The 16,071-nt window shown below is 52.8% G+C and overlaps 1 protein-coding gene across 2 annotated transcripts in view; it reads right to left on the bottom strand.

Moving 5' to 3' along the window:
* PTP4A3 (protein tyrosine phosphatase 4A3) overlaps positions 1 to 13,928 on the bottom strand; it is a 48,550-nt gene extending 34,622 nt beyond the window's left edge. Inside the window, exons 1-2 of one of the 2 annotated variants that reach the window (XM_054817111.1) lie at positions 13,781 to 13,926; positions 3,390 to 3,533 (exon numbers count right to left, since the gene is read on the bottom strand). The gene's annotated coding sequence lies outside the window, so the exon portion shown is untranslated. Of the gene's footprint in view, positions 1 to 3,389; positions 3,534 to 13,780 lie in introns of both variants that reach the window. The other variant, XM_054817110.1, reaches the window with a different exon arrangement.
* Between the last annotated feature and the right edge of the window lie 2,143 nt (positions 13,929 to 16,071).

The following is a 16,071-nucleotide window of genomic DNA, read 5'->3' as shown; positions in this document are numbered from 1 at the left end:
CTACACATCTCATCCTCAGCAGCAAAACCCCAAACCAAAGCCATGGCCAAGACCCCACGTGCATCTCCGGAGAACCCAGCCAGATCTTCTCCCAGGGAGATCTCAGCCCTTGTGATAGACAAGCTCCTTCTAAATATCCCCAGGCTGTTTGCCTGCAACTCCAATTAATAACACCTTATTTTGTCAACAAAGTTGGGTCAGCAGCAATTCATAGACTTCATGCTGGTTAACCTTTTTCCACCAAACAAGCCCAGGGATATTTTGACTCCCTGCCCTTGAGAAGTTTATTTGTGTAGGACCTGTCCATTTACCAGCTTCTGGCAATGAAAAGACACACAAGGAGCGTAACCACTTTCTAATAGCTGGGGAAAGACTTTATGGTTGTGGCCAGGGCTTCCCAGCGCTGGAGCTAGAAAGTAGAGAACCTGCCAAAGCTGCCTGAGAGAGTCCAAGAGGCTTGGAACTACCCTGGGAGAGAAACCAGGGCAAGTGCAACAGCCCAGCCATCAATCTCAGATGCAACAAGATCTTCTGCGGAGACCTTGTAGGAGTTGTTCTTGCTAGAGGCAAAACACATGGACTGGGGTCGTGGAGCCCAAAAAAAAGACCCAACAGAGAAAGCACATCAGTGAAAGCCATCCCCACTTTCAGCCTTTTCCATGTCCCATTACCCAGGAGGAGACAACCCAACACCAAATCAGTTCAAACTTCCCCAGTGCCCTCCACCACCCAGGACCACATCTCACCATCTGATGCTCCCACCGTTTTGAAGCAACAGCGGGTGCAAAGAGTGGGGCCAGGAAAATGGACTATCTTATCCTTTGCTGGCAAGGATTTCATGCCTTAGAGAAGCAGAAAGACTGTGGAGGGACATTTCTCCACCTTCCTCCTGAGACGTGTGGGATGCGTCTTTCACCGTGGGCTGCTGCAGCTCACAGATGTTTCTGCTCCAGGCAGCCCAGAAACCTTCACCAGGATTCAAAAGGGTTGGAAAAAAAGGGATTTGACCGAGACTCCTGCGCTGCCTGGGCTCTCCTGGAAAATGATTTACAGATGCTGCAACTGGCTGGCGTGCTCTTCACCCAGACAGAACAAGCATCTGGCAGGCCCATTATTTAAGAGACATTACTGCCTTGCGTGGAGGGTGTGTCCTGGAGAACCTGGAGATTTATTGTCCAGATATAAAGTGACTGAGCTCTGTCCCAGGAGCACCGCGAGGGAAAAGCAAAGAATTTCTTCATAAAAGAGCCCGCTTATCACAATTGCGATTATTTACACATGAAGGGGAGGCCAGAAGGGCAGAGGCACCCCAGGGTGACACGGGGAGGTGACACGGGGAGGTGACACGGGGAGGTGACACGGGGAGGTGACACGGGGAGGTGACACGGGGAGGTGACACGGGGCTGGCTCCAGCGGGAGCTGCCAGCTGGAAGAGGGTGTCTGGTGCGGTCGAGGGATGGTTGTCCCGGAAAGGGGTACAGAAAGCTGTGCCTTTTAACAGCATTTGGGATATTTTCTCCGGCACATTCCTCCCCCTCCAGTAATCTTGTGGGAGGCCTGGAAAGACAGGTTGTGAAACCCAAATCCTCCCCGCTGGCAGCTCTGTGGGAATGCCAGCGGCCAGAGCAGCCTTGCACAGGGGGCAGGACCAGCGTCCATCACACTGCAAACGCCGAGACACCGATAATTAAACCGGGTGGCAAGGAGAAAGCCTTTCCCACCATACACCTCCTCCCTGGCCTGGCTTGTCCCTGAAGCAGGGTGGACTCGGGCAGAGCTTCTCAGACTGGGACAAAGGATACAGCATGCTTAGCGTGATGCAATGCAATATTTACCTTTTCTTGAGATTTGGGTGAGGTCATGCATTTGCATCACTTTGGGCTGTATTTGCTCAGGGATAGAAAGTTAATTCCTCCGGGTTTCGGAGTAAATCCCAGTTCAGAGCAGTAGCTGGAAGAAAAGCCCAGCGGGATGCACTGGCTCCTGGGTGGCTCCTCCTGGCCAAGCGGGACCTTGTGTGGTGCCTGACATCTCCATCCCACCGATGGGCAGGACATCGGGTTGCATCTGGCAGCGGTTGGTGAGGACGCCGGTCACAGCCACGCGCCGGGCTGAGCCGTGCATGCCTGCCGGTGGTGCGCATCCACGTGACGTGCCTTTGCCCGCCTCTGGTTTCAATTAAAGCCGCTAATAATTTTAGCAAGAAAACCCTGAACCAAGCGCATCCCGCAAGCGGGCTTGCTAACGCCGGCCAGATGTGCTGCTCCTGGCAGGTGCCGCGGTGGCCACAAGCGTGCAGGTGGCTTTGCAGGGGGAAAGTAAGAGAAAAAAAAAAAAAAAAGTTATGGGTCGTTGCCATCAAACCAAGTCTTTCAGGCTCAGGAAAACTGAACCGAGCCAGTCCTGGATGCTTTGTGGACTGGGCTTGGGTGAGGCCCTGGGGCTGTAATGGTTTTATTTAGGGCGTGCAATAACCTTTGGCTTCTATTGTATTTGTGTTTGCCAGAAAGACAGTTGGTCTGGCTGGATTAAAGCTGGCAGTAATTACATGCCAGTGCCTCCTCTGTAGCGAGGAGGGGCAAAACGCAAAAAGAAAAAGTGTGTGCGCATTCCCTCTGCTCGCTGCTTCGCGTGGAGACGGCCCCTCGCCCTCCTGCAAGCAGAAATCCGGCTCGTGCCCCGCGTTGGCGCTTTGGAAAGCGAGTGAAGAACATGGTCCGAAAAGGAGGAGAGATGTGGAAATCACTCCTGGCGTCAAAAATGCATTTTGTAAGCAAGCAGCAGTATCCCCTGAAGGATATCCTCTGCCTTGCCCAGCCATCAACCCAGCGAGCAGCCTTCCCCGCTTCCTCAAACACATGCCTGAAATTCAAAACAGATGCTCCAAAACGCCTGGTTGAAGATGTTCCCTTTCATCTGGTAATTGCTGCTTCCGAAGGAAAAGATCTTAAGCAGTCCCCAACCCTCTTTAAGTAGCCAGACACCTATTTTTGTCCTTTTTGGATTTCAGAGCATCTTCGGCTTTGGCGTCTGAGCCATCCTGCTGCTCCTCATCCCTTCTCCCCAGCAATTAATGGCCAGCCTCAGCCTCCTGCCCAGCATTTCGATCCCTGGGGCTGGTTTGCAGCCACCCGCTTGCCACCAGCCACGTGCAATCCCACTACGAGAGGTGCCAAGATGCCACCGAGATGGGCACCACCGCTCCCCCAGCGCCAGCCAGGCACGGTGCAGGAAAGCCAGCCTGGCGCGCGTGAAAACGAGGTGCAAAAGGCAGAAGTAAGATGTTATTTGTAATAATGGTAGCAATTACACCTCCCCATAAAACTAGAGCAGAAGGAAATCCCCCCCTCCAGCTGTTAACAGCTATGTCCCCCAGAGTTTTGACTTACACAAGCCTGAGTTTAATTGAGGTACATTTGCTCTGAGGATTTCCTCTCGTCCTCTTCAGCCACTGCATTTCTAGCTTTGACAAATAAACAGCCAGTCCTCAAACCTCAGGCTCTTTATTGCTTGTGGTTCCTTCCCCTTCGTTTCTAAGAAATGAATAACAGGAGCAGAAGGTTGCAAAACATGCACTGACCATCCCTGGCTTTAAATAAAGCAAGAAATCAAATAAACAGGGAGAGAGGAACGTGGAAGATCGACTGCGGGGAGAAACTGCCCAGCGGCACCCACCGTGAGTGCTGGAATCAGTGGATGATGATTTAGGATGATGAAAACGCGATGCGAAAAGCAAAACCAGCGATACCACCGACGAGCGCAGGACGCTGCGGCGGAGCCCACAGGCTGCTTGGGAAAGACTCGGGGTGGGAAGTTAATGCCCGACATGATGTACTGAACAACCACGACCTGGAGAAGAGGAGTTTGGGCTCAAAAAATCACTTAACGTGGAAAGATGCAACGGGGTCTGCTGGTTTCTTCCCAGGAATCCGCCGCCGATCCTCAGTGCCAGATTAGCATCGCTCACCCTGACAGCGGGGACGAGCATTAGGGGGAATTGCGTTATACCAGCTTCGCTGGAAAACGTGAGAGATGAGAATAATCCTGCTAATAACCGCAGAGCCCAGCTCCTCCTTGATGATGCCAATTTACGTGTGGTTTAATGAGGGTGCGGCATGATGGAAGGACACTGCAGGGGAATATAAAATCCTGCCTCAAATGGACACATGCCGATGCAGTTTAGATTAGGCAGCATGAAAAAAAACCCAAACCAAAAATAGGTTCCTAACTAAAGGAAAACTTGGAGGAAGTCAGGAGCTGGTGAGGGTTGGCATCCGGAGCATCTTTCTTTCCATCAAAGGTACCAGCCGAGCTCTGCCTGCCAAGGAGAAGGCAGGGGTCCAAATTGGGACGGGCAAACCAGCGTCTCGGCATCACCGGGAATAAGCACAGACCTCCCAAAGAAAGTGCAAAAAGGCAACCATGTGCAAAGAAAATCTGCAGCAAAGACATTGAACATGGCAGGGAAAAGAACAGGTGGGGAAAATGAGACCCCAAGGTGAGAAATTACCTGGGGGCGAAAGCAAACACCTCGCGGCTCTTCCTATATTCGAGCAAGCTCCTCAGCCATCACCCCGAACGCAGAGTTTTGCAAAGTCTCACGCACAAACCCTCAAACCCCCTCGGTAGGGTTTTAATCAAAAACGTATTGCATCCTGGATGGTCCAACGTACCCCAAGGGGGCCCAGCGGTAAGGAGCCACGTGCGTTATTTTGCTCTGATGAACTTAAGCGTTGTAAATCTACTTCAGCCTTTGAGCAAAGCGCCCGGCACAGCTGTGCGCAGGGAACTTCTGCTTCAGAAGACCAGAGGTGACGTTAGCATGAGATTAGCGCGGCTCGGAGCGCGAGCAGTTGTGTCGCTACCCGAGGTTGCCAACCGAAAGGAGAGGGAAGGGTGTTACTGAAGGCTGTGTTAGGGGGAAAAAAAAAAATCTCATCCATCGCCAAAATGGCTTTTGCATTGCAAAAGAGGAGTGCGCTAACGAAATTAGAGGATGGCTTCGAATCTCTTGTCAGCGGGAAGGATGGTCGGGGTGTCCTTCTGCAGGTTGGGACCATCCCTGGTGAGGATGTCGAGAGGCGGCACGGTGGGTTTTCCTCTGTTAACAGGAGGATGAGCTGCAGGCGCGCGTCGCTGGGGCCGTCTCCACCGCCGGGACGGGGAAGCCTAGATTCCCTTACGCCCCCTCCATCCATTCTCAACCAGGATCACTGCGGTTATTTAGGTTGGCAGACCCACAGCACTCGGTACAGCCTGCCAGAGGATAAATACCAGAGCAGGGAAAAGAGCCATGCGAGCGAAAAGCCAGTGCGGGTACAAGATGAACAAGGCCAAATGGGTACGAGTCATCTACAAATAAATTTAAGCTGGAAACGAGAGCAGTTTGTATCCGTGCGAGCAACAAGGCTCCGGCAGCGGCTTTCCCGGAGGACTTGCCAGGGTCAAACGGCTCGTTAGTTTTAAGAAGGAAGTCGGCAGGGGGTTTGCGTCGTGGCTGCCTGTTACGGTGTGGGGTGGGGGGGACATGCCGGTCTCCAGACCAGCCAAAAAAAATTGGTGGTGGCTTCAGCAGGACGCGGGTCTTCTGCCACAGCCCGCATCCCACCCGGTGACCGTACCTGCACTGGTGGGGTACGGAGGGATGCAAACCGCATCCACTTGCTCTCGGAGAGAGGGAAGCTGCACGGGGGGGGTGGGCGGGGAGGGAAATAAAAAGGCACGGCTCCGTTTTTCCAGCTGACAGGAGCTTAAACACCAGCTGGGATTTGGGCTCCAGGCCCTCTGTGAAATTCAGCTTGGCTTGTCTTAAGACAGTGGCTCTACTCCCCAAGCACCCTACGAGCATTTCGGTAATAGCAGGGGGAATCGGACCTACTTGTCAAGCGCGTTGCTATTTGTGTAAATGCTGCGTACCGGAGGGAAGCTTGAAGAACAAGTCCCCTTTTTATAGCGCGTTGCCTGCTGGCAGCGAGCCTGCAAATGAGAAGGAATTCAGAGAGGAGCAACAACAACAACAACAACAACAACAACAACAAAAGCCTAAGGGGCCAGAGGAATTAGTTTTGGAGGAAAAAATACCCAAGAGAACGAAGTGTGTGGTCTGGTGGATGTGACTTTGGGCTGGGACTGCACCCATTGCCATCCCATCCACGGCAAACCTCCCCGTGCAATTTGCAGGTTTCTCTACCTGTCCTTACGAAGCAAGATGTGTTTTCTCCCACCTCAGGAGACAGCTCCGCCATGTCCACGCAGAAAAAAAAAATATTAAAAAAATTACATACGTAATAGAAAGTTAATTAAGAAGCTGCCAGAAGCAAAGGACAGCCCACGAACAAAATAATTTTGAGCTGGGAGTGGCTGAACCACAGCAATGAAGGGTGCGTGGGGAGAAAATCCCCATTGTCATGGGGTTTCTGGGGTGGTTTTACCCCAAACTGGCTCAGTTCATCCCCAATCCCTTTGAACGCGCACGCAGAGGTGCAAGCTCCCTGCCTGGATGCGGCTCCGGTATCGGCATCCCTATCGTTCGGGGCACTGCGAGGGGCGGGAGGTGACCTGGATCATGGGTTTAATGACCAGCCTTCAGCCCAGCTGCGCTTGCACTGGTGGCAGGGCCCCCGAGAGGGGACTTTGGCAGGAGCTCAGCACCATCCTTGCAAAGAAAGGCTTGGCTGTCCCCAGCTCGGGGCACCCAGCCTCATGGGGACATCCCTGTGACTACCAGGTTGCACCCCCGGGGATGCATCAACCCATCACCCTGGGGAATGCCAGCGCAGGGACATCCAGAGCCTTTCAGGGTGGGGATGAGACAAACTTTCCTGTTTCGTTGACCAAAATCCCTGGTTTTCTGCCCATCACAAGCAAGCACAAAGCTGTAGTTTGGCACTGATGGGGTGCAGGAAAGGAGGGGACGCAGAGGCTGGGAAGCTGGGCTGGACAAGCCTCCCCTTAAATGCCCCCTAACGCCACCTTAAAACGTAATGAACTGGGGGCAGCGGAGGTTACTGGTTTGGTATGAGAATTTTCATGAGCACGAGAAAAAAAAAAAAAAAAAGGAAAGAAAAAAAAAAAGACCACATTGCTCCAAAGTTTTTTGGTTTTTTGTTTTTTTTTTTTAAAGCAAGCTTCAGAGGCTCTGGGAGAGCAAGGCTCACTGCAAAGTTTGTTTTCTGTTGTGCCCACGTTACCAAGCAGAGCCGGCCGAGGAATGCGTGGCGAGGGGTGCCCGGCCGGGCTGCACCCCCGAGTAAGCACTGGCGGCCAGGTACGAGGGCACGGTGAGGGTCCCCAAGCCTGGGCACTGCCTGCAGCCCAGGCCACTGCTCAGCATCCCATCTTCCCAGTTTAACGCAAGCTTGGCCCCCAGCAGCGCTCCATTTCTGACCATCGTGTTACGCATGCAGATAGTAAATAAACGTAATAAATACATTAAAAAAGTGTTTTCTAGAGGTTGGGATAATCAAGGAAATTCCCCCAGTGCCTTTCCCCATCATGCCAGGGTGCAGCATGGTAGCCGGCAGCTCCCAAACCCTTCTCCGGAAAAGTTCAAACCCTCAAATACTTGGAATTGCTCTTTGAGGGAATTTATTTTAAAGCCGCTTTAACGACAGCTGGGAATTACCAGGGAGGCACTTTGCTCTGCTATTTCCCAGCTGCTGACCCCGTTCACATGAAGGGGGCCCCGGGCAGTCGCCCAGCTCGGGAACATGTGCCGAGCCAGCACCGCCCAGAGTTGTACCCGAATTTCTCCTCGCCCCGGGTCGCAGGAGCTGCTCGGTAAGGGCTGCCGTACAGGGCAGAAGGAAGAAAAAAATAAGTCCTGCATCCAGCAACAAGGACGTGAGCTTGCTTAGCCGGGATGCGGTGGGGTTATTTTTTAAGATCCTGTTCCCACGAGGGCTGAAAATTGTACCCAACCACGTTGCTTCTTCCCTGGGGCAAAAGCAGAGCTGGGAGGCTGTGACCCTCCAAAAAACCAAGCCAACATCCCAGCGTGCTGGTGGCATGTTGTTTTTTAAGCAGCATTTTGTTCTTAAAAAAAAGGGTTACTGAGCAAAATCACTGACGGCAAGTCTACAGCCAAGCGTCGGCAGGACTGTGAGCAACAGGTCCTGCTGGAAGACTGGAAGATGCCACCACCGGAGCCGTGGTTGTTCCTCTTGCAAAACCTCCGTGCCCCCCTGCCCACCCCGTTGCCCTGAGAGGGTTATGGAGCCCTTCTCTGCTCCACACCTACACGGGGACACCTCCGTCACCCTGGCTGGGCTATCTGACTCCAACCCTACAGAAGAGGTGGTAGCCCAGGAGGAGATGCAGGCAGGTGGGATGGGTCTGGTGGCGAGTAGAGGCAGCCCCATGCCCAACCGCTGCCGGATGCGAACCCACCTGCGCTGCACGGCCAGCCACCAAGTCACCCGGAGTGAAGGGGGTTCCCAAAGCCACAGGTGAGGGTTGGGTTGATAGGCATCAGCCCCCACCGTCACGGTGCCTGTGACCCCGTGCCAAGTTTCTTCTCCCTGCTGTCATGCTCGAAAGACACTTGTGGAAAAACACAGCAGAAAGGAGAAGATTTGAGTGGCAGGTTGGAGAAAGAGCGGGGGAAGAAAACAACTTGGCAAAGAGGGAAAGGCTGAAGGACACAAGTGTTTCCATTTCGGTTGAAAACTCCCAAGGGTGCCACTCGGAGCGTTTATTGACCAACTCGCCCACTCTCAACAAGCTGGCTTTGCAAACGGCGGCAGGGAAGGATGCTATTTCTGGTCAAGGTGTGTTCAACGGCGATGCTTTATTAACTCTATAATCATTGGGTGACATGCACAGAACTCAAAACACACCGTCAATGACCCTCCTGGAGAGGGTCTGGCTCTGCAGGCACCACACCTGCACTGTCACCCCAACATCACCACAAAAAAACCCCATGAAGTGGTCTTGTGCAATGCTTAAGGGAATTAAAAAAAAAAAGGGGGAAAAAAGGGTCAAAAGTCCAGTCAGGCAGATACAGTCTGCTTAAAAAAAAAAAAAAAAAAAATCAAAGGGTGCACCCTTGACTCTGGCAATGCAGCTGATATAGAGGATTGCGTTGCTTCTCTCAGTATTAGTAGGAAAAATAATAATTGTCATAATAAAATTTAAAAAAAAAAATCAGATGCAGCCAGGTCAGGTTCATTAAGGGTGAAAGGCAACAGTTTGACTCCAAACCCAGCTGCTCTCCCCAGCCCGAAAGGTTGCATTGATACGATCTTCCCCAGCACAAGCTTGTGCGGGAACTCGTCATTCCCCCCCCCTTTCCTCCTTCCTTGCAACACGATAACACGCCACATCGCCCCCAGCTCTCAAGTTAAACATCTTATTAACTGCAGTGACGTAAAAAGAGGAAATCGCCGAGAACTATCGCAAAGACGAGAGGGAGCACATTTACCATCGATGAGCTGCGATAACGCCGCAGACAGATCTGCACGTAAAAAATGTGTTCGACCCCTCCTTTCCCCCCCTCCTCTTAATTGTTCGATGTCATGGGAAAACTATACCTGACATCCAAACAGCCCAGATACAAGAGACTTGCAGTAAAAATATTTTTAAGAATAAAAAAAAAACCCCACCCCAAAAACCCCAGAAAAAACCTTGCATTTCAGGAAACCATTTGGATACAGACCCTGTGCAGCTGCAGCCACCCTCCGCGTTGTATTCATCCCTCCTGCTTTGACTTGGAAAATCAGGCAGGGTGGGGAAGAAAAGGGGAAAGGCGAAGGGAAAAAAAAAAAAAAAAAAGGAAAAAAAGACGCGATATTGCAGCTGATGAGCCGCGAGAGGCTGCTGGCAAAGTGGTCCAGCAATCATCTGAAATTCAGACGGTCACGTGAGGAGCCTGTCTGCAGCTCCCATGCAGCCCAGGCTCAGCACTTCGCCAAACTGCACACGCAGCAATTCGCCGCGTCCAGATCTCCCGCCCCACTCTTGCCCATTTTCCAGCCCGTGCCCCATCTGAAACCCCCCAGCAGGTTTTCACACTGCAAGGTGACAGAACCGCTCCGGTCACAAAGGTGGATTTCTGCCATGCGAGCGCAAGGCACACAGAAAAGCATCGCTAAGCTGCAAAACCACCCCTCCTTTTAGGTTTTCCAGTTAAATCCCAGCCCTGCAGGCAGCTGTGTCTTCTCCACTGGGATGTGCACGGTGGCCATCACCCCAGTGCATCATGTCGGGCTGGTGGGGGGGTCCCATCGGCGTGGAGGAGCACCCAGGAGAACATGCCGTACCCGCTCCAGGGGCCAGCCTGTCCCTGGGCAACCCTGGGCATGCCCAAAACCAGCCCCCAAGCTCCCCGGGCAGCTGCGGTTGCATCAGAGAGCAGCAGGCTGAGCCCAGACACCTCCAAGGCGAGGTGGCAGCCGGCTTTTTTCTTTATTTATTTAATTATTTTATGGTTTTTTTTTTTCTTTAGTTTTCCGGGACATCGCTTCGCACCCAAGGGATGCTTCAGGTTCCTTCCTCTCCCATCCCTGCATCGCCCCGTGGTGCGGACCCGCTGGGGCCAAGCAATCAGCAAACCCTCCCCTGCAAAAGCCGCGGGGCTGCAGAGTCAGGGCGCCTCAACGTCCCACCCCCTAAAATCTTTAGGACAACGAAAATTATATATATATATATATAATTTTTTTTTTCCTGCTTGCACCCATTCGTCACATAAATTAGCAAGAGGAATTATGAGACTCAGTGCTCCACGCTGCCTCGCCTTCACCGCCCGGCCGGGGATGCATTGCATTGCACTAAAGTCAGGCAGATACAGTGGGACTAAAAAAAGAGCGTGGTTTGTTTTTTTTTTTTTTTTTTTAAAGCCGGATTGCCTTTCACGGCAACTATATTTATAGGTAGAGCTGTTGAAATTTTAAGGGATCCTTGCCACAGGAATCCAGTCCCGTCTCATGTTCACGAAGTGGCGTAACTTGGCAAAAATGAACATTTAATAGACCGAGGGGTGCTGCTTTCCCTCCTTTCATTTTGGATAAAATCAGAGGGGAAAAAGAAAAGATGCAAAACACATTGGGGAGCCGTGCATGCCCCTGCCGCGTGCTGCGATCTGTATTTTCCAGGTTTGGAGCGTAGTGAATGCGACACTTCACACCCACCCCTGCACCAGCACTTTCCTTTTCTGTCAATGACCATAAAAAAAAAAAAAAAAAAAAAAAGCTTTTGCGGGTGTTTATTTTTGCTTTCAGTTTGGCTATCAGTGGCAAACACAAAGCCTCCTCTGCACTTCGTTTTATGGTTGAAAACCCCAGCAGGGTTCAGCTCCGGAGCAGTAAAACTTGCTCGCCCCATCCAAAGCCGTCCGGCAACGTCGTCCGCCAACACGCCGCGGCACACGATGCCCAGAAACCACGCGGTCTCAGCCCCAAAGTTTGCAATTTTCTTACACAACAGCACGCTATGCTGCTAAAACCCTATTTTATTTTAATTTATGCTATAAAAGCACGTTACGCCACGTCCAAAGACGCTACCACCCTGCTGAGCACGTCTGGATGCTAAACTTTTATTTCCCTATGGCAACATGCGCCTATTTAAGACAAAACCCAAACCATAATTAAAGTTATTGATAGGAGCCAATGTTTACTGTTTGCTATTTTAATATCAAGTGCTGTTGGATTTCAAGCCACTGATTTCCATCGCTTGCAGGGGATGATTAAGCTGGAAATGTGCCTAAATGCCGGGGTTTTTTTGACGTATCTATGGGCACTTCTGCCGTCAAATCAAAGAAATATACTTAGGAGGTCAATCCCAGCGGATGCTTCTCATCAGGGACCGCCTTGACTGGAAGGCAGCGAGTGATTTTTGAGCTATCAAGACACACATAAAAATAAAACTATAATAGTCATAACGAAAGCTTTTTGCTTCTGCAAGCAGCCCTGTCCGTAAGCGGAGCCGACGGGGCGAAGGCTCGCAGGGCTCCGGTGACGCGACTATTTTCAGCCTCGCGCAAGTTAACAGAAGTATCGCTTTCCCAAAGGAACAAATTTCAGGTTGGAGCATTTACCAAAGGTTAGAAGTCTCTTCCTCTACTTCCCCACATATCAAATTTGGTGGCTGCTACTAGCATCTGACATTCCCAAAACGTGGCCGCATCAGGGACTCTGCTGCAACAGACCCCGCTAGCTGGCACCTGGATGGTTAACTCTGAAGCCTAGTGACAACACAGTATTAAGTTTCTACATGTATATAAGTATGGGTGCAGAATATTGGTGGGTATACAAAGCCCCCAGCTTTAAATCCACCTGTAGCATTTTCAACATACGCTACTAGCAACAACATGACCAAAAAATTAGCAATCATAACAGTGGAATTTAAATCTAGCTCACAACAAGGTAGGGAGATTCATAATATTTATTACACAAACATGTCACCAACCCCATTTATCCACACTACTCTTTTTCCACCGCTATCAATAAACACACGACTTCAGTAAATCTCTGTTTTCTTGCCGATCCTCCTTGAGCGAGAAGGATGCACGTAAAACCAACCCACCAGCTCGGTCACCCCGTTTACGTTTCAGCTCCTTAGAGCAGAAAGATGAAGCCGTAACCGAATTAACTGCAAACTGGCAGCAGCGCAAACTTGCCAGATTCTAGCTAATTGCTTGGATTAGTAATTCCAGTCGCATGCAAAATCCACCTTACCTACGGCAGAGAAAGGCGTTTGCATGGGGTGTCCTCCTGCTGCACAACCCACCTGCTCATGCAATGGGGCCCACCAGCCCCCCAAAGCCCCCAACCCGTGGCCAGCCCAGCAAAAGGCTCGTTAGCCTAACGGAAACACGCTCAAATATGGCCCGGGAGAGGCCGTCACTGCTGCAACTGCTGATGCAGCGAGTGCAGCCCCATACGTTCAATGCTGTTTTCTTGCAAGAAGGTGGGAAATGTCCATTGGGGTGGCAATACCGGACAGCACGAAGTATGCGCTTCCCCCCGGGGCCCTTTGCAACACCGAGCCCCGCGTCCGGCCTCGTGAGGGTGGCGAGGCCCCTTGGCGCCTGGAAGCGTTCGTGCCCGCTTATTTGCACTCTGCATCACACCCAGCTTTTAGCGCAGCGGGTCGCGTGCCTGTCAGGGTGCTCTGCTGCTCGGAGCTGCCCCGGTGGGGTGCAGCGCCGTGCACAGCACCCTGATGAGGTGGGTGACCGCAGCGTGCAGCATCGCACATGGCCTCCACACCGGGGCTATTGCACGGTGCAGCATCGTGCACGACCCCGCTCCGCTGCTACCGGGATGGCCGCCGCACCGTGCAACGCTTTGCTTGAGCCCCGGTGCTGCTACCACGGTAAGTGCACCGTGCAAGGCTGCGCGTGAACCCCCCCTTACTGCTACCGGGGTTATTGCACCGTGCAGCCCCCCGCACGGCCCCCTCCCCAGGCAGCTACGGGTGTTACCGCACCGTGCACCCCCCGCACGGCCCCCCACCGTTTCCGGGGGCATTGCACAGAGCAGCGCCGTGCACGGCGCCCACCCCCGCCGGGCCAGCAGCCTGCAGCGCCGTACGCGGCCTCCTCCGCACGCCGCGATCGCCCCGCTCCCGGCCTCCCCCCCGCCGCCATCACCCCGCGCCTGGCCTCCCCCGGGGCGGAGAGGACGGAATCGCCTCCCCCGTGCGGAACAACGCCGGCCCCCGCGCTGCGCTCCGCGGACAGCAGCGCACGGCCCCCTCCCGCTCGCATTGTTGCGCGGCGGGCCCTCGTGTCGTCGCCGCCGCCTCCTCCCGCCACGCCGCCGAGCCCGTCCCGCAGACTGACCTGCTCGCCGGCTCCGGCCGTGCCGTGCCGTGCCTCTCCGCTCCGCTCCGCTCCGCGCCGCCCGCCCAGCCCCACTCGCCGCCCCGCTCCCGCACATGCAGCCGCCGCCGCCGCTGGCCCGCGCGCGCGCGCGCGCCTCCAGCCCCGCCCCCGGCCCCGCCCACGCCGGGCCCCGCCCCCGCGCTCCGGCAGCGCGCGACCGGGGCGTCACGTGGCGCCGGGGAGCCAATGGGGAGGAATGTGCCCAATGGAGAGGGGAGAGGAGAGGCGGTGGGGATGGGGAAGGGGCGGGGCTAGGGAAGGGGCGGGGGACGGGGGAGGAGCTATGTGGTGGGCGTGGTCAGGGAAGGGGCGTGGTCAGGCGGGGGTTGGGCGGGGCCAGGTTGAGGCGAGGGGTATGAGGTGAGTGTGCAGGGGATAAGGTGAGTGTTGGAGGAGGAGAAGGAGGAGGAGGAGAAGGAGAAGATAACAATAAGATGAGGAAGACCAAGAGGAAGGCAAGGAGGGAGGCCTAGGGAAAGGGCAGGCAGCACAGGCCTGAGCTTGGTACAGGGGTGAACCCATCTCATAGGCAGCACAGGCCAGACAGAGGCCCACAAGGGCCCCCGTCAGCCAGGCCAGGTGTGAGGAGGAGGCCACTCATTCCTGAAGTGCTATAAAGGATATATTTAACATCTTACCATTAGTGGTGCTGGATACATGCAAGGCACAGCAGTGTCGCCCAGTGGGTTGCCGCCCCAGGGACTGATGAGATTCAGGAGCTGCCATCGCTCAGCCTTTCTGGCCAAGGGCCTCACCTTGGATTGTCAACCCTTGTGGCTATCAATCCCTGTCTACATCTGTGGCGTAAAGAACTACCATAAATTCAAAGGAATGGGAACAGATCACCTGACTGCAGCACAAGTTACCTCTTTCAATTTATTTCTTATTTATTGAGGACTCTTAGCAGAAGTCACTGCAGAGGCAGCCATGGGCTTCACAGACATTAAAGCCATGAGCCAGCAATGTGCTCTTGTGGCCAAGAAGGCCAATGGTGTCCTGCGGTGCATTAAGAAGAGCATGGCCAGCAGGTTGAGGGAGGTTATCCTCCCCCTCTACTCTGCCCAAGTGAGGCCACATCTGGAATATTGTGTCCAGTTCTGGGCTCCCCAGTTCAAGAAAGACAAGGAACTACTGGAGAGAGTCCAGCGGAGGGCTACGAAGATGATGAGGGGACTGGAGCATCTCTCGTATGAGGAAAGGCTGAGAGAGCTGAGTCTGTTTAGCCTGCAGAAGACTGAGAGGGGAACTTATCAATGCTTGCAAATATCTAAAGGGTGGATGTCTAGAGGATGGGGTCAGACTCTTCTCAGTGGTGCCCAGTGACAGGACAAGGGGCAACGGGCACAAACTGGAACACAGGAAGTTCCATCTGAACATGAGGAAAACCTTCTTCACTCTGAGGGTGACCGAGCACTGGGACAGGCTGCCCAGAGAGGTTGTGCAGTCTCCTTCTCTGGAGAGATTCAAACCCCGCCTGGATGCAATCCTGTGCAACCTGCTTTAGGTGATCCTGCTCTAGATGATCTCAAGAGGTCCTTTCCACCCCTACCAATCTGTGATTCTGGGAATAGTAGGATAGGGATTTTTAGGGTGACAAACAGGCACAGAGGTATGAGGTGATTCTTCAGATGTCATACACAAATACGTAGAGTTGAAGGGACAGCAGCTGAATATTGGGATATCCTCAGATGCGCTTGCATTTCAAGGATGTTTTTTTCCTCTTCCCTGAAAGGCACTAAAATGGTGCCCTCTATACCAGCACTGTCTGACAGTGCTTTATGTTTCTGAGAACATACTTTGTTAAAAGGGCCAGGAGGCCTTCTCTTTGGTTAGGGGCCGACCTGTCACGACCTACAGCAAGTCCTCCAGCAGAACTTGAGAAAGGACGATTTGGCATAGTGAGTGTTTCCAACAGAAAAAGAGAGGAGGAAAAAAAAAGGAAAGAAAAGGTTCAGATTTTTTTAATGCATCATACAAAAAAAATAATAAAAGAAACACATAAATTTTACTAAGGTTTCTTAATGAGATGAAACTACTGCGCAACTACTGTATATATATGTCAATATAGAAAATGGACCCTTTGCTAAAAATTTTAAATCTGTTGACCAATTGCAAAGGTTATTAGAAGCATTCAGTTTCTACTGAAAACAAGCAGCTGTATAAACGGGATATCCATTGGCATGCCTAGTTCTCTCCTTCCCCTTCACCTTTCGAGGCAGAGGCATAGCATAAGCTTAACCTTGGTTAGA

Source organism: Grus americana, chromosome 2, assembly GCF_028858705.1.
Source record: "Grus americana isolate bGruAme1 chromosome 2, bGruAme1.mat, whole genome shotgun sequence".
Taxonomy (NCBI): Eukaryota; Metazoa; Chordata; class Aves; order Gruiformes; family Gruidae; genus Grus; species Grus americana.
The sequence above is the reverse complement of the archived record's forward strand: the minus strand, read 5'-3'. Positions and strand labels throughout refer to the sequence as shown.